This window comes from Aricia agestis, chromosome 17 (assembly GCF_905147365.1).
Source record: "Aricia agestis chromosome 17, ilAriAges1.1, whole genome shotgun sequence".
In the NCBI taxonomy this organism is placed as follows: Eukaryota; Metazoa; Arthropoda; class Insecta; order Lepidoptera; family Lycaenidae; genus Aricia; species Aricia agestis.
Genome location: NC_056422.1, coordinates 703980 through 723317, shown reverse-complemented (window position 1 = coordinate 723317; position 19338 = coordinate 703980).

The following is a 19338-nucleotide window of genomic DNA, read 5'->3' as shown; positions in this document are numbered from 1 at the left end:
AACGGGTCACCTGATGGAAAGCAACTTCCGTCGCCCATGGACACTCGCAGCATCAGAAGAGCTGCAGGTGCGTTGCCGGCCTTTTAAGGGGTAATAGGGGAGGGTAGGGAAGGGAATAGGGGAGGGTGCAGAAGGGAATAGGGGAGGGTACGGAAGAAAATAGGGGAGGGTAGGGAAGGGAAAAGGGTAGCAGATTGGGTCTCCGGTAAACTCACTCACTCGGCAAAACACAGCGGAAGCGCTGTTTCACGCCGGTTTTCTGGGAGGACGTGGCCCATTCGTGCCGAAGCATGGCTCTCCCACGTCTACGCTACGTTTAAGTATAGTAATATTTCAATGACATTCGAAAGGTCAAATTAATGACAAAACAAGCTCAAACCTTCCATGTAATCAAATACGTTATATGAAGCTAGGCGCTGCTGCCCAAACACAAAAGTCGCAATTACAAAACACGATACGCTTAACAAGTTACTCGTGTAAGTGTAATATAATATTGTATGTAAAATTACCTGTGGATGACTATCTAAAAAAACCGGCCAAGTGCGAGTTGGACTCGCCGATGAAGGGTTCCGCGGAAGCAATAAGGTTTATTTTATGACATTAAGAGCTTTTTGATTTATTTTCATATTTCAGTTGATTGAATGAAAGTTAAATTAAGGTTTACCATTTATGACGTATAAAAAAAACTACTGGCCAGATCTCGTTTGAACCAATTTTTGTTGGTAGTTTTTGTAGTTATGTGTTTGTTAACAGTCATTCATTACAAGTCATTTAATCCGAAGAGCTACTTTGCCACCCCCATAAAGCTTATAAACAACAAACATAATATCCACATGCACCATTTCCAGTAAGGTTAATATGAGGTTTCAATTCGGCCGAGTTAACTCCTTGCCTGGCGGCCATACTATATAATATATTATGGCCGCCAGGTACGGAGTTAACTCGACCGATCGTAACTAAGTTTTCCCGGGACGGATTTTGATAATATTTTGGTACAATCATAAAATAAGTACGCACTTTCATTTCCCACAAGTCTCATCAGTGGAGGCTCTTGGACCAATCTCCATACATTTTTGCCCAGTGTCCTTTACATCATATATATTTTTTTTAGACTTATCATGCCCCTACTTTAGTAGTTTAAGGGGGGGACACACTTGGAAGAGTGTCTCTCGCAAACTATTCAGGTTAGAAAAAATGATATTAGAAACCTCAATATGATTTTTTAAGACCTAGATAGATACTTCACATGCATAGTTTAGATGAAAAATATGGGGACCCCTAAAATTTTTAATAATTTTTCCATTTTTGTATCAAAATCTTAAAGCGGTTCATATTAGACTACATCTACTTACCAAGGTTCAATAGTATAGCTCTTATAGTTTCGGAGAAAAGTGGCTGTGACATACGGACGGACAGACAGACACACATGATGAATCTATAAGGGTTCCGTTTTTTGCCATTTGGCTACGGAACCCTAAAAACGATATTTAAGTGTATGTTTGTGAAAAGAACCCTAGAAATTTCCATTGTATACGATTTTAAAGGTCGTTAGTAACAGATTATGAAGGTTTTGTCAACAAGGGTTTTGCCTAAGTAACATTTATTTTCCTCATTCATTGTTGTGTATTAAATGTAATTACCACGTATGGTTTTTCAATATAATATTTTTATAGTTTTCGTAACACAGTTTTTACGTAAGCAGGAAGCAGATTTGAGTAGTGTAAAGCGATTTTTCTGTTACTTTTAAAATACTATTAAACTTCGTATACTTTTGCGCTTAAACCAATCAAGACCTACTATGTTGTTAAACTAAGCACAATAAACAGACTTGGTGCCTTCTTCCAAATAGTTTTCTATAAACGACGTGCCTCGTGCCTTCTTTTATAATGTTTGCCTTTATCGACACTACCACATCTCTACTTAAACGAGAGACGTTAGCAGTTTACCAGCTATCAGCGCCCGCGGCCCGGGGGATTGTACATTACAGCCTACATCGATGTGCTCACTATCCTTAATTATTATCGTTCATAATATCTTCATAATGTACCTGCAGTGTAACTGGTATGGCAAAATAAATTGGCTAAAACTTGAAACGAGACACTTATACCTCTTTTTAATGCAAAAAGTAAGAAAACTCTGAGCTTTGTTTGTTTCTAAAGTTTAGAACCAAACAAAGCTAAAATCTAAACTATTTTAAATAACTAAAATGATGGGCCTACGATGAAGTTAAAATTGCCTTTTTTTATTGAAATAAGGGGGCAAACGAGCAAACGGGTCACCTGATGGAAACCAACTTCCGTCGCCCATGGACACTCGCAGCATCAGAAGAGCTGCAGGTGCGTTGCTGGCCTTTTAAGAGGGAATAGGGGAGGGTAGGGAAGGGAATAGGGTAGGGGATTGGGCCTCCGGTAAACTCACTCACTCGGCGAAACACAGCACAAGCGCTGTTTCACGCCAGTTTTCTGTGAGAACGTGGTATTTCTCCGGTCGAGCCGGCCCACTCGTGCCGAAGCATGGCTCTCCCACGTATAAATTCCTGCTACTTTTACAGTGAACTTATACACACTCTAAAGTTTGTTTCACATTGTTTGTTACACATTGTTTGTTACACATTGTGTAATCGTTCATGATGGACGTTGATTTGTATGCTATGGACCTTAATTACAATCAAAATAAGTTCTACGATCGCTAATGATGACTATTTAATATTATTTGCGCTTAAACCAATCTCCAGTCCGCTGTAATTATCGGAGAATGATTGTCAAACCGCTTGGCTCGCGACGAACAAATAAACCATCGTTAAGCCGATGTCGGTTAACATTAAACTCACTGATACCCCCCCTCATTAACGGAATGCAGCGAAAGCAAATATGTATCATACCAGGGAGGTCTTACGATATAATTTTTGGTATGAAAACTTCTTTAACTGTGCCTTTTTCTTTGAAATCAGTAACAAATGTTAAACTTCTCCGGCCGCTATGGACTATTTTTGGATGAGTAAAAATTAAAAGGTCGCGTAAGGATTTCATTAAAAATTTGTAAAATTGAGGGAAAATATACCGCCGCGCCGCGCCGGTGCAGTAGAAAAAGTAAAAGTAGGATGACTGGATATATTAATCTGTAGATTTGATTCTGACATATTTATGATAGACCGTAAAGGTTGTAAGATGAAACTCGTAATCGATAACCACTGTCCAAAGACGACACTAGTGGAGCTACAAATACAATTCCGAAATGTAAAATTAGGGCCTTTACATAGCTTCTCTTTTTCTTTTACATGGATAAAGCCTATTTTTACGCTAAGGAATTTTTATGTGTCGACTGTCGACGTTTCTAGCCAAAGCCTAGCTATTCCACAGCTGTTTTAGGTTGCGGTAAAGACGAATGCGATGTCCCTACTTATGTTATGTCGATGTACCCACCATTAATACAGCTTCTACTTCCCTTCACCAATTACTAATAAAACGCAGTACTTAATATAAAATGGAGTTTCCTTATAATTGTGACAGACTAATGTCGCGCTTAGGAGAAAATTAAGAAAATGTTGCTTCCATTAATTGCAGTAGCCGTCGAATTAATAAATATTTGTTGGAAAATCAAAATGGCTTCTTACAAACAACTTTACAGCCGCACTCAATAAACATAAATGAACTTTAAACAAGTGAAGAATTTGATAGAAAATTTATGGAATTTATATCAAAATCTTAATTTGATTAAAGATAAGTCATCATCAAATCTCACTGATTGCGACCGTTAGTTTTATTTTTGTAGTTCTTTTTTATTAAACAAGGGGGCAAACGAGAAAACGGGTCACCTGATGGAAAGCTGCAACTACTGTCGCCCATGGACACTCGCAACATTAGAAGAGCTGCAGGTGCGTTGCCGGCCTTTTAAGAAGGAATAAGTTAATAGGGTAAGGAAGGGAAGGGAATAGGGGAGGGTAGGGAAGGGAAGGGAATAGGGGAGGGTATTGGGCCTCCGGTAAACTCAATCACTCGACGAAACACAGAGCAAGCGCTGCTTCACGCCGGTTTTCTGTGAGAACGTGGTATTTCTCCGGTCGAGCCGGCCCATTCGTGTCGAAGCATGGCTCTCCCACGTCTACTATCACCATCATCATTCCAACCCACTTATTCCAAATATTTAAAGATATAAGATAGAGGTGTGGAATGCGGCGTTCTGTAGTGTGTAGTAGCCTATGTGACGGGAGCCAGGCGCTGGCCCGGTTCACACTTGGGCTATATTTAGTGGTGCGGACGGAGTTAGCCTGATTCGCTAATGTGACCTGATTTCACAAATTGTGTTCAGTATTCAGTATGTGGGTAACCTTAAGTAAATATTGGGGACCTGCAAGACAGGCTGTGCCTAGTGTAGGACCCAAAGTAGAAACTAAGTATGATAATGTAACATGGTATGAAATAAATGAATTATGAATTATGAATGAATTATGAGATGAGCCAGCAACTTCGTTGCGCCAAAATGCGTTAACCGCGCGGAAACCGTACATTTTCTCAAGGCCTCTCATAGGAGATAACAAGCGATCTAAAACATATCCAAAACGATTTTTTACTTTAACGCGGCGTCACCTTAAATAGAAATATTCAATGTGTTTTAACACCAGTGTCCGATCCTTTAATGTTATGACGTACATACGGCATATTTTATTGACAAAATGGCTCATATTTTTTTATCTAACGGTTGTAAAATAGCAGCCATTTTTGTTTGACTCGACTATATTATGTTGTATAGTCGTCAGTAGAGTATAGTGTACAGTTATTTTTATTTTTAATAGTTCCGTTTTAAGGACCGTAGTCAAACAAGTTTTGTTGATTACAGAACCCTAAAACGGAACCCTAACCAGCTGATTGGTAGGTTAATAGCCATATAATTATTTTAAGAGTAACATTGTCCTACAAATAGAACAATCCATATTTTAAATATTAAATCCTTTCTATCTCTGTTATACTTTCAAGATTTTTCGCAGATAAAAATGTTGTTTGAAGCTATTCAAAAACTATGCTATTCAAAAAGCTAATAAAAAAAATCTAGGGCTCCCTGACTATATTATTATGTCAGCAACATAATCATCATAAATCAAATCCGCCATTTTACTTCCCAAAATAACAGGGACAATGCGCCCACTAAATGCGCCCTCAATCATAAATTAACAACAGGTTATCATCCCGAAGCCGGACTCTCCGGCAAACCGGAGACTGGATCCGACACACCGGAGGCCGGACAGCCGGAATGCCGGATAGCTGGAGAAGATGAATATTGGATATTAACTGCCGTGGATAAATCATATCTCCGCGCCGTCGCCATGGTTACTGGTATTTTCACTTGGCACCGTGATATTGATATTTACTTTTGTTATTTAAATTAAACTATACAAATAAAAATGCATTTTTTTTATTTTGTTGCTGAAACTCGAGAATGGCTGACCGATTCGACTAATTTTAGTTTTGAAATTATTCATATTAGAATATTCCATATTAGATAAGGTTTAGAGGTTTTTAAAAATGAAATGATGAAGGGTTTGGGTCCTCTAGTACGGAGTACTGTTGTAATATATTATGTCCCTGTAGTAACTAGTTAATTGATAAAAATAATAAAAAATACACTGTGTACACCTACAGAATACAGACTTACAGTTACAGATTTTTTTTCAGATTACAGTTTTTTTTTCTGATAACACTAGGAAACGACTCTTCACACAATGTAAATCTTTTTCATTAGGATTAATATTATTTTTATATACATTTGTACATAGGTTGTACTAATAATATGTATTCTGTGGCCTAGGCTCGATTAATAAATATTGTTATAATTTTTACGTCTCTATTTCTGCAGCATTGTAGCTTCAAAGCGAATGAAGCTATTAATAATATGATCTTTATCACTCTGAAACATGGCATAGGTATTCAATACAGAATTGCCAATGGGGATTGTCCATTTTTTTTTTTAATTTTGCTCATTACAAAAATATTTCGAGGAATAAGGTCAGTGATCGTTTTTCTGTATATAAACGAAAAAAATACCCATTAGTTACTTACATTTTTGAACAAATACGTTTAACCTTTGTTTGACCTTTCATGGCGTTAAATTAGCAATAAATTCGACCAACATTACGTTTCGAACTTTTGGTAAGCTTCTCGTATCAGCTTTCACATAATGAGAACTTGCAATTGTCGAACCATCCATTATAAATAAGATTGAAAGGAAATTTAAAACATATGCAGAGGTCAATTGGCGGCCGATGATGACGTCAGAGCAAAACTTTAAAAATGTATTGAGAAAAAACTAGCCAATGAATTTCAAACTTATTTAATTTATATTCTTAAAATACCCTATTTTAACGAAAAATAATATAAAAAGTACATGTGATTTTTTTTGGACAATGCCCATTGTAGCTCCAAGTGGCACACATCCACCGCTTCGCGGTCAATGTAGTAGAAATAGCGCGGCCACACAGCTGATTTACTACCGGAAGGGCCTCCCCTCTTTCCGATTACTATAGAGGGGTGTTGAGGGGTTATAATTGAAATTAACACAGAATATATTGATAAAGGGATTGGTACGCTGTATGCAACTTCTTTGCGAGTCTTGTCGAAATGGACTTGTTTGAATATTATTTTTGTCTTTAGTAATTTTTCTTTATACGCAAGTTGACAGAAATTACTGCAGAGCTATAATAAGTATAAATAGTACAGCCGGAGAATGGAAAGTCATCGGCACGAATAGATCTCTTAAATCGTATAATTGCCATTGTCTGGAAGAAACCACAAAAGCGGTAAGGAGCGGTATTGTTATTATACATATTATTATTAAATATCACTATTTTTTATGAAATAAGGGGACAAACGAGCAAACGGGTCACCTCATGAAAAGCAACTTCCGTCGCCCATAGACACTCGCAGCATCAGAAGAGCTGCAGGTGCGTTGCCGCCTGCCGGCCTTTTAAGAGAGAATAGGGTAATAGGGGAGGGTAGGGAAGGGAATAGGGGAGGGTAGGGAAGGAAATAGGAGAGGTTAGAGAAGGGAAAGGAGTAGGGGATTGGGCCTCCGGTAAACTCACTCACTCTGCGAAACACAGCGCAAGCGCTGTTTCACGACGGTTTTCTGTGAGAACGTGGTATTTCTCTGATCGAGCCGGCCCATCCGTGCCGAAGCATGGCTCTCCCACGTCAAAAACACAAATTTGCCCATTGGCCCCGAATGTTCTCACTTCCAAATTTTAATCACAAAAATCAAAAACATGACCTGCATTTGAGATGCCTAGAATATACAACATACAAATATCGGCGAAATCATTACCTTTCTTTAGCCTCGCCGCAGTCAGGTAAAAGGGCAGGCACTTACCACGAGGCGCTCTGCTCGTTTGTCGAGGTTACTGGAGGGGGGTGGGGGGAGCGGTCGTGTCGCAACAAAGTTCAGAACCTTTAAATGTCACTAAAGGTTCGAACCAACTGCTCGTGACGAGCGGGACCATCGACGGCTTCTAACTAGAGATGATTCGGAATTATTTTACCCCGGAGTATATATGAGGGTTATCCTTATGTCCAGAGATATAACTGTTACGGTTAAACTGTTATGTCAGCAAAATAACTAATAAAAAAGCCAGCTGGAATGATTTTTCTAATGCCCAAGATCGTGGGCACTACTCAACGTCACGCACGTGCACTGGTTCATACATCTAATAATAATAATCAGCATGTTACAATATTTGTTGTCTCTAGACTTTAGTCTTTACAACATGTACTAATATGATTCTGCGTCTCTACGCATAAATCGAAATCACAAAGTCAAAAGCCAAGCTGTACAGTCTGTACCACTAAATAATAATAATAGCTCCCACATCGATTTCGGTAACGGTGGCCGGTTTTATTGAAACCAGGCCAGCTACGCAGGAGTAATTTTATAGTGCCCAAGTGTGTGCGCAGTACACAAGAGCACTCTCTATTCCTTTACTCTCATAACCCAGTGGGACGGAAGACCGACATGACTGGCGAGAGATCAGGCGCAGGACCGACTTTTTACATGCCCATAGGACGCATATGGATCATCTTATTCGCCAGACAATCAGGTGATCAGCCTGCATTGTCCTAACCAAACTTGCATATAACATGTTTCCAACGCGGGAACCCACGACCTCCGAGTCAAGAGCCGCGCTCTATACCACTAGACCACGGAGGCGACAACCACTAAACCAAAGCCAAAGATGCTAAGTCACAATAAATTTAGATTATAATACTACAGATCCATATTTTTAAATAAAATAAGGGGAAAAACGAGCATACGAGTCACCTGATGGAAAGCAACTTCCGTCGCCCAAGGACACTCGCAGCATCAGAAGAGCTGCAGGTGCGTTGCCGGCCTTTTAAGAGGGAATAGGGTAATAGGGGAGGATAGGGATGGGAAGGGAAGGGAATAGGGTAAGGGATTGGGCCGTCGGAAAACTCACTCACTCGGCTGTTTCACGCCGGTTTTCTGTGAGAACGTGGTATATCTCCGGTCGAGCCGGCCCATTCGTGCCAAAGCATGGCTCTCCCACGTATAAAACTAATATTATTTAAAAATATACGAAAGCGTGTCAGTGTTCTGTTCGTTACCTCTTCACGCTCAAACCGCTGTATCGATTTCGATGCAATTTGGTATAGAGATACTGTCGAGTTCTGCGAAAGGACATACGATGATTTTCATCCAGGAAAATTGTTTATACGTGGGAGAGCCATGTTTCGGCACGAATGGCCGGCTCGACCGGAGAAATACCACGTTCTCACAGAAAACCGGCGTGAAACAGCGCAAGCGCTGTGTTTCGCTGAGTGAGTGAGTTTACCGGAGGCCCAGTCCCCTACCCTATTCCCTTCCCTACCCTCCCCTATTCCCTTTCCATCCCTAGCCTCCCCTATTACCCTATTCCCTCTTAAAAGGCCGGCAACGCACCTGCAGCTCTTCTGATGCTGCGAGTGTCCATGGGCGGCGGTAGTTGCTTTCCATTAGGTGACCCGTTTGCTCGTTTGCCCCCTTATTTCATAAAAAAACACGATAAACGAATTTTATCCCAACAACGTAGTTGCAATCGTCTTCTTGTTACTAAATCATACCCTACCCTACAGGAAAACCAGCTGCTGCTGCACCAGTCAGCAGAATCTCCATCTATATTTAACAGTTCCTAGTACAACATCCAGCTGGTACGGTCGGCAACACGTACGGAACTGCGAGCGCAGGGTTCCGTGAAACGCACATGTTCGGACGACTAATTAACAGTTAAACCATTTCGCTAATGGCACGGAAACATTCATAATTCTTTGATAGTGACAGTTAAAAGATTAAAATCCTGTCAGTTTTATTTGCTACATATTACGTAAGTATGAAACAGCGTTTTAATTTTTGTATTTAACCCCTTCACGCTGTAAACACTCAATTAGTTTTGTTAAATGGACTTGGAGATACATACTTTTAATCCCAGGATGGAACTTTTACGAAAAAGTTTTGATTTTCGGTTAGTAAATTGTAAGGAAATAAGGTGCTACAAAATGCATTGGTTGCATTGAACAGGCTACAAAACTACTGGGCCGATGTTGACGAAAGCATCCAGCAATAACCACACATGTAAAAGGTTAAGTACCTACAGAAGTCACGTTTTTTCGATTTAGTAATAAGTGATGTCAGGAAGCGGGCTGGTTGGACCCAAACACGCTGGTTCATTCATCCAAAACAGAATTACTGCTGACTTCGCACTGATATAAACACTGGTACAGAACTGCTAGGATGGTTTGGTGCGTGGATGTCATGGTGGGCGAAATATCCGCCACTCAGTATATGACAACAGCACTCTTAGAGTGACCACCATATAAAGCGTTTTGCGGTATACAAATGACAACTCAACCAAAGAAATCTGTCATTTTGGCCCTAAAATCCGATGGTTTTTTTTCTATGGCATTTCTGTTGTGGTTATAGTAAGCCAGAAGCCAGCAGTAATAAATATGGTACGAACTTCTCGTTCTCTTCATCTGACTCCAATCTGTCTTACTGCTTACGTCTAAAACCCGTAACTAAGTTTTTTTTTTTTGACAATCGTATCGCCCTAAAAACATTCGTCTGTAACATATAAACAAGTATATAAACAAGTAATATAACATTTATATCAAGTAAACTTCATCAAATATTTTGTATTGCAATATGTCTTATGACTGCCGTTTCCTAACTCCTAAGTGAACGCTTACAAGATGACGAGTCCGTACTTCGGCCACGCACCAATACATCCCTACATGTATGTATATTGTATAAGCCTGTATAATGATGTCAGTGTAGTATTTCGCCGTCATGCAATGTCAAAGTCACATTTTTAACACAAATGTGACTCGGTTTTGGTCAACATGTCAACATGTAACATTATCCTACCGCTTTTGATAACATTACATAAGCGAAATATATTACGTAATTATGTTTGTTGTTTTTTATCTACTAAATGTACGCTTTTATTATTTTGCAGAAAAATGATAACATGGGGAAGTAAAATGTATGGAAATATAATATGAAGACGCTTTTAAATTTCCGTCGACGATAACTTTTTAACGTGCACGTTAGAGGACACCACGACGTCTACACTGAACCGCACAAAACGTCCGCGGTGCGTAAAATCAAAAGGAAATTTAAAAGGATTCCACACCGCCCTTTTTTCCATACAAACGCTGTCCTCTGTTTCCTCCCTGGATAATGCTAGTAAAGTTTAATTTTTTTCCTGAATATCTACGGCCACTAATACAATGTCCCTATGTTCTTCGTTTTTTCATAATTTAATTATTAAATAAGATATGAACGTTCAAAAACCCCAAAAAAATGGCCAGATTTTCCGCTGTATTCAAACGTCCAGAAAACAGATTTGGCTAGATTATACAAAAAAAGCAAAACATAGGAACATAGCTCAAACCTTTCTTTAATCTTTAGTGAAAAAAGTACTTAAATCGGTTAAGTTTTGGAGAAGGAACCAGGGGACAACGAATCGTTGATTTTTTGCAATTGTCTCTATCGCGTTCTGCGGTAGAGGCTCGAGGTAAGGGAGACAGCTATAGATATTACACGTACTTTTTTTTTCATTTCTCTAGCCCCTGGTGTATCCTCTTAACGTACCCAACATTTTATCGTGGAAGTCAACTTCCACGGTAACGTGACGCCCAGAATTATAAAAGCGTTTTACCGCGGACGTCCACGATATTACCGCCATCTCTAAAATTATAAAAGCGCACAAAATGACGCCAAAATAAGTTTATCGCGCGGGAACCGTATATTTTTCCAGGATAAAAAGAATCGTACGTCCTTTCCTGGGACTCAAAGTCTCTCGTCCATACCCCGCAAAATCAGTTCTGCGGGTTGGGCGTGAAGAGGTAACAGACAGACACACTTTCGCATTTATAATAATACGAGCTTTTGCCCGCGGCTTCGCTCGCGTTAGGAAGTATTATTATATACAAACTTTCATCCCCTATTTTAACCCCTTGGGGTTGGAATTTTTCAAAATCCTCTCTTAGCGGATGCCTTCGTCATAACATCTACCTGCATGCCAAATTTCAGCCGGATCCGTCCAGTGGTTTGGGCTGTGCGTTGATACATCACTATGTCAGTTTCATATTATATAAAGAAAGATTATATTATTCGTATTATTAACTTAAGGTTGGTAGTTATTTAATAATGATTTGAAATGGTTAATATTTTTTTTTTGAATTTTAACTCGGACTCTTTATTTTAAAAGCAGTCTAACAATTTTTTAAGTCGCTTTATTTTATTTTAAAGCACACACAAAACTCACATAAGATAATCGCAAAATCTTTCACCGTCACTTACAGCTTTAACTTTTATCAAATGATTTATGATACGTTAGTCCGGAGCGCCACAGTAGATGTTAAGTACAGTAGACCATCTTTATTATAAACCAATTGAAAATTTTCTTAAATAATAAGCTTGTGGGGTCCAACTTCGGTCAAATTAATTTATTTCCTAGAAATGTTGCTATTTCAATTTATTTAATTTTATAGTTTCTAAAAAGGTAGCGTTGTATTTTTGCCTTACAATTGTCGAATCATCAAAATTAAAAATATAACTTGTATCAAAGAACTACAAAATTATCCATCTTAGGTACCTTTGTTTCAAGGCCTGAGTACCACAATATAGTTATACTACTATATATGTATATAGTGCTGTGTCGGGGGAAGTCGGTGAAAGTGACCACGTAACGGTCACGTAAGGCCCTTAGAAAGTCCACATCCTTTGAGCACTCTTATTAATTATCATTAAGTGCTTACAGTTTATTATTAACGATTATTACTATTTCGCAAATTATAGTTGGCTGATAACTGTTAATCCTTATAAATAGCTAAGTGCTACATTATTTTTAATTTGATAAATTATACTCGTAGATCTCAAGAATGATATCTAAAAAAATATTCACAGCCGAACATTGGAGCTCCCATTTTTTAGGAAGTTGGCAAAAAGTATGGCAGAAAAACAGTTGTTAAGACTAATGACGAAGAAAGTTCATATTTTGTAGTAGTGCTCACTAAAAAGAGAGACCATAAAAAAATAATTTATTTAAAGTTTTTTAATCTTTTTTGATAAAATATCTTGAGTTGGCTCACCCCCGCTTAATCTCACGTGACATTTAGCAGAAAATATAGTATTCAAAAATATATTTACGGTTTATAACCTTTGGTTCCTGAGTTAACCACACCAGAGTTTTCTGTGGTGTTTATATAAAATTTTAACCACAGATTTGTAATTGCTTATTAAATTATCCGCATTTTGTGGTACATGTAAACAATGAGTAATATTATATGTTATATATTATGTTGTACATTGCGCATGTCACTAAATATAGTGTTACCTCTTATCTAGGAGTACGACAATTAAACATAATAATATGGATATAACATAAGTTCGGCCGCGTTTATTTTAAGAAATTATCTAATTGTTATCTGTTTACACATTTAGTTAAATAATTTTAAAATGATGAAAAACAAACTCAAATTTTTCAACACTAGGCAGGCTGTTGATGATAAATCAGCACTATGAATACTCCTGATCATGCAAACTAGATAATAGTTAATAGTAGGTACTAAATAATTAGAAAAAAAAAGTAGATAATAAATTCAAAATCGGCCTACTCCTTCGGAATAAACTTCGGATGCTATGAAGCCAAACAAATTACACTTGACGTGGGAGAGCCATGCTTCGGCACGAATGGGCCGGCTCGACCGGAGAGATACCACGTCCTCACAGAAAACCGGCGTGAAACAGCGCTTGCGCTGTGTTTCGCCGAGTAAGTGAGTTTACCGGAGGCCCAATCCCCTACCCTTTTCCTTTCCCTATCCTCCCCTATTTCCTTCCGTACCCCCCCCCCTATTCCCTTCCGTACCCACCCCTATTCCCTTCCGTACCCTCCCCTATTCCCTTTCCTACCCTCCTCTATTACCCCTTAGAAGGCCGGCAACGCACCTGCAGCTCTTCTGATGCTGCGAGTGTCCATGGGCGACGGAAGTTGCTTACCATCAGGTGACCCGTTTGCTCGTTTGCCCCCTTATTTCATTAAAAAAAACTTAAACTAAAAATTATTACTCTGTATTTTGTGGTATTATGACGATAGCAACAATGCTATGGATGCTGAATCCTGATTCCTGAATGCATATATAATTATAATATGTGTTAAGTATATCTTATGGTGACAACTTTCGCTATTTAGATAATGAGGCCTAACCCCTATTAAGGTACTCAGTAAACATCACGATGAAACATGACAAAACTACTTTAACCATCTTCACGATGATTATTTAAAGTCCAAACCTGATGTGTCCATTGCAGTCTATATTTTTTTAATGAAATAAGGGGGCAAACGGCAGGAGCAAAGCAACCTGATGGAAAGCAACTTCCGTCGCCCATGGACACTCGCAGCATCAGAAGAGCCGCAGTTGCGGTGCCGGCCTTTTAAGAGGGAGTAGGGTAATAGGGGAGGGTAGGGATGGGAAGGGAAGGGAATAGGGGAGGATAGGAAAGGGAATTGGGCCTCCGGTAAACTCACTTACTCGGCGAAACACAGCGCCAGCGCTGTTTCACGCCGGTTTTCTGTGAGAACGTGGTATTTCTCCGGTCGAGCCGGCATTCGTGCCGAAGCATGGCTCTCCCACGTAAATCCCTCTCATAGAAATGTATAAGCATATATAGGAAAGAAATGACCCTGGGGATCCAGTGGTGATGGTAGTGATGATGATGATATGAGTGGACAATAATCATCAAGCGCTAATTACCCCGACCCGCCCCGCGGGCCGCGACTCGCGAGACTCGATACTGTGTGGGTAGCGTAGAGTTACAGGTGAGGGTGACCAGAAGTTACGTATCAAGGCGGACACTTCTACTATGGAAGATATGCATAATATTATAATGAGATTTGATTTGTTTTAAGTAGTATTGGGTGAATGTCGATAAAACAATGGCAATTCAAAAAATCCTACGAACCTAAGTTATTACTTACTATAGATACTTATTTCTCGAATATTATAAAGGATTTAACTTAAAATCTGTCATCATACATACATAATATTATCATCCATAAGACGTATGGAAATCGTAAAGAAGAAACTTATACGTACAATAATTGTATGCATGTTTCTATTGAATAGAAAGGTATATTAATGAAATAATAATGTAATACCCAAAACATAATATTATTGTATGATTTATCGGTTTGTTTACAACCATCACTGACTTACTGCTATCACCGTGTATTCTGCAATCAATGTATTGATCGCTTAAAAAAAAATATTATTCATGAAGTTAAGTCATAATAATATTTTTAAGCTAATTAAGGACCCAGCTTCATAAGTGCCAGATAACTTGTTAAAACTTTACACGTGACTTGTTAATAGTGACACATCTGTTATAGGCCTACTACGAAACCGATTTGAGACTCAAATAATCGGATGAGAATGCCCCGTCCTGCTCTTACAACGTAATTTCTCGTTCGTTAGTCTCGCCTCGAATCCCAATTCTCGTATTTTACAAGACTTTCAAACAACGAACTACAATATTCTTGTAAGATTTTCAGCTAAATCGACCTGCCCATTTATCTATCAAATTCTTCATAATTTATTAAGTCCTGAATCATCCTCACCGTTCAACAAGCATGTCCACCCTACACCGAGTCAACACAGTGTCGGATTTTGTTGTTCCGAACAAAACTAATAACAATCAGCTCGCGTGGCCTAATTCGACACTAATTGGTCATTATTACCTGATATGTGCGGAAACTGTTTGTGTGTCCTTGGCACACATTATATTATGTCTCGACGCTCGTGTAGAAATAAATAATAATAATTAGTTATTATCCATCATTAGTCGTAACTCGTAAAATAGCTAGTGCATTTTACTGCAGGTAAATTGCTCTGGAACCGTACATTTTGTTAAGATATTATTGGGAAAGTTTCTGTTTCTGTCTGTCTGTCTCTCTGTTACCTTTTCACCTGTTCACGCTTATTCCGTATAACCGATTTGGCTGGAAACGGTACATTTAGTCCCAGGAATATTTCCAAATAAAAAAATGTCCGATTCAAGCAAAAAATTTGCTTGGAAAGTACTACGGCTTAGTAAAAAAAACATGCGAGGTGTCAAAGGACACCCGCATGTAACGAAGTAATTTTTTTTTTATATTCAAAAAACCTGTAAGTACATACATATTACACTAAAAAAACGCCATCTACTGACGCCCAGGAATACTAACAACGCGTCGCTGTTTATTCTCAAAAAACGCCATCTAGTTGACGCACAGGAATACTATCAACGCCCTCTGCCCCTACCGTGCAGGTACTGATAAAAAAGTGTCGTTACAACTTTTTCAGTCTAGCCCAAGGCGCAACGCGCGATAAGGAACTACGTTCCAAAAGTATTACTTATAACTTTATAAGTTATAAGATTGTAAGAAAAAAAATCTCGTAAACTCAATATTTTACACTATCTATCCTTCCCCAGCTATTACACTCTAAAAATACTCAACAGAAACTACCTCCACTTGTGGTAACAATGACGGGTGTGGAGGTTGAGAGGGGGATAAAGTGGGGGTAGGGGGGGGGTACACTCGAGTCGATAATTGTGTAATGGCGGGTAAAAGAAGCCCGTACAGTCATCACCATCCATCACCACGGACGGGCAGACGTCAGATGTGATGTAGTTTGGTACAAGATGGTATATTGAAATGTGTACTATAGCTCCGTTGATCCGTTAACTCCGAGACTGCTATGTTGCGATAAAACTCGTTCATCTCGCGGGAACCGTACAATAAAATTAACATACAGTTAATTTTCCGGGATAAAGGTATCCTATGTCCTTTCTCGGGACTTAAAGTATTTCCATTTAATCTTTAATCTTCATGAACTGAAGTAACATGTGTAAAAAATCAGTTTTCTAGACCTTACAGATTTAAAGATCTAGGTTTAAGTTAGGGTCAGGTGCATTCTTAAGAAGCAGCTCACTAAGTAACAATTTGATATCAAAGTCGAGTTTGCTGCATTCAGCATGAACGATCGTCGTCAAAAGGCAAGCATATTTTATTTTTTCTTGAATTTTCTTGCTTTTGTAACACTTGTATGATTCACAAACTGAAATACAAAGGCTTGAAAAACAAAGAAATGTGCAATGAGTAATACCAACAAATAGAATAATTAATGCATTTCCGATACAAAAGGCTGTTATTTTGTATTATTTATTATTAGGTTTCTTTGATTCTTTAATTTTTATCTAGCCAATAACCTATGCAGAGGTATCCGTTATTATAAAATTGACAGACTGAATTTGTAACATTTTTCATTTTAAAAGTGTATTATAAATGCGGCATTCTCGGTAAGAATTATTTCAATTCAAACTTTTACTTTAAAATTTTCTATGGGGGTAGATACTCATATTATTACCTCGATCGTGGGAATGGCAGACACAACAGATTTTCAATTGTTATGCGACAGCTGGGTGCCTCTTGGGGATAGATCACTTTACGCAGGTTCCTCTTTTTTCGCCGCAAAATGAATGATTTTTGTGAAAATAATGCACAATTACTTCATCATCATATCAGCCTATGGTCGTCCACTGCTGGACATAGGCCTCTCTCAATGAACGCCAAGATGACCGATCTCCTGATACTCGCATCCAACATGGGCCTGCAACTAAGCGGAAATCGTCATCCCACCTAGTTGGAGGTCGACCTACACCCCGATTTCCGAGCCTTGGTCTCCATTCCAGAGTAAGTTTACTCCAGCGATCGTCTGTTCTTCGAGCTACGTGACCAGCCCAGTTCCACTTCAGCGTACTGATTCTCTGCACTATGTCGGTGACTTTAGTTCTTTGACGAATTGTTTCATTTCGAAGCTTATCCGCCAAAGAAACTCCGAGCATAGCGCGTTCCATAGCACGCTGAGCGACGGAAAACTTACGAGCTAGCCCTGCTGTAAAAGGCCAGGTTTCCGCCCCGTAGGTCATAACGGGCTCTTTCGAGGTTGAAGCATACACTCAAGGATCCTCGCAGTAGTCGGTGATCGCTACCGGTATTGAACCTATTGATCACAGAGACATCCCTAAATATATACTTCCGATCCGTAATGATGAAATCTATCTCGTTCCTTACCACAGAGTCAGGGCTTCGCCATGTCCACTTTCTTTGGGGCTTCTTTTTGAAGAAGGAATTCATCAAGAAGAGCCCCTCTTTTTCGAGAAAGTTGACCAGCATTTGCCCCCTGCGGTTTCGAATCCCAACACCGTGCTATCCCAAGCAAGATTCGCCGCTAGCTCGTACTCCTACTTTGGAGTTAAAATCTCCCATGACAACATTGAAGTGGGTCTTAGGGGTGGTATTTAAGACCTTGGAGATGTGGAGACCATGTACGAATACATGGTCTCCACTTCGTCATCGGAATGTGTCGAGGTTGGTGCGTACACTTGTACTATCTTGAGAGAATACCTATCGGTGAGTCTCAAAACAAGGTACGCTACCCTCTCCGACACACTCGAGATCTCGACAACGTTGTCAACGAGAGATTTGTTGACGAGGAATCCCACGCCGCCCCGGGGTGTATGATCTCCCTCTCGGAAGTAGAAAAGGTGACCCGATGGCAGAGTCATGGTGTCTTCTCGTGCCAACGGATTTTTTCCAATTCTACCTCCAGTTCGACTAGGTGGTCTTCAAGTCTAAGCGGTCGTCCGTTGTACGTCGCCAGGTCCAGTTGGTGGTAGCGATCCGTAGCCCGGAAATTCTTAGCACCCCTCGCAGTGCCGTTACCATGGCCGCTACCGTGGCCAGGAATAGTACCGCTACCGGGAACTAGGGGCCATCTTTTTCTGGTGCGTTTCATAAGAGGCATTTGCTCATAATTGCCACGCGGAGCACGCGGATTGGCAATCTGGCAGGGGGCCAATGAATCTAACCATCAATGCTGCAGCCCATTGATGACTATGGATTTCTTCACTGACCCTATCGTTGATGGTTTTACCGCCATCCTTCGGTTGACTAACTGCGCTTGATGTTAGATCTATCCCACACTAATTATTGTGAGACAGAACTACCATCAGGCGGGCGGTGGGGTCGTCACATCCCTACGCCTACCTTTACTTTACGCACAATTACTTAGGAGACTTATATTTCACTAGTTTTATATATTTTTATAATATGTTTAACTCAAGCTTGAACCTAATAATGCAAGCTGTATGTATAATGTGTTGTTATTACAAAAATTAATAACAATATTATAATGAATTCGCGATAAAAACAAAATAATGACCGCACCTTTTCCTGTCCCAGATGTAAAATCAGCAGTTTGTTTTGTTATTTGTTATTAGCGACAGTAATAATGTTTATTGCTTATTAAGTACAGTTCACCTAAGTTAGCCTAGACTTTACTGGACGGAACTGAATTTAAAAAAAAACTTAGGCAGTCCTCAGTCCTCACTATTTTCTGCACCAGTTAGTGCGGTTATGCACAATATTTTCCACATATTGTGTCCGCATGTAATGTTTCAATTAAATAATAACTGTATTTTAAAAAGATAAAACCGACTTTAAAATAGTACGTAATTGAGAATTAAAACTACCTATCTCTAAAACTACTGAACCGATTTAGAATTTAAAAAAGACATACTTTTTCTCCCAAAAACTGTACGGTTCCCGCACGAAAAACGAATTTTGGTGCAAAGGGCTTGCGAGCGTCGACTAGTTGAAAAAAAAACTCCTTTTTAAAAGTCGGTTAACAAACACTATTATTTTATATTATATTTCTGCTAAAATCTAGTATTTCAAACATAATATCAACTGTG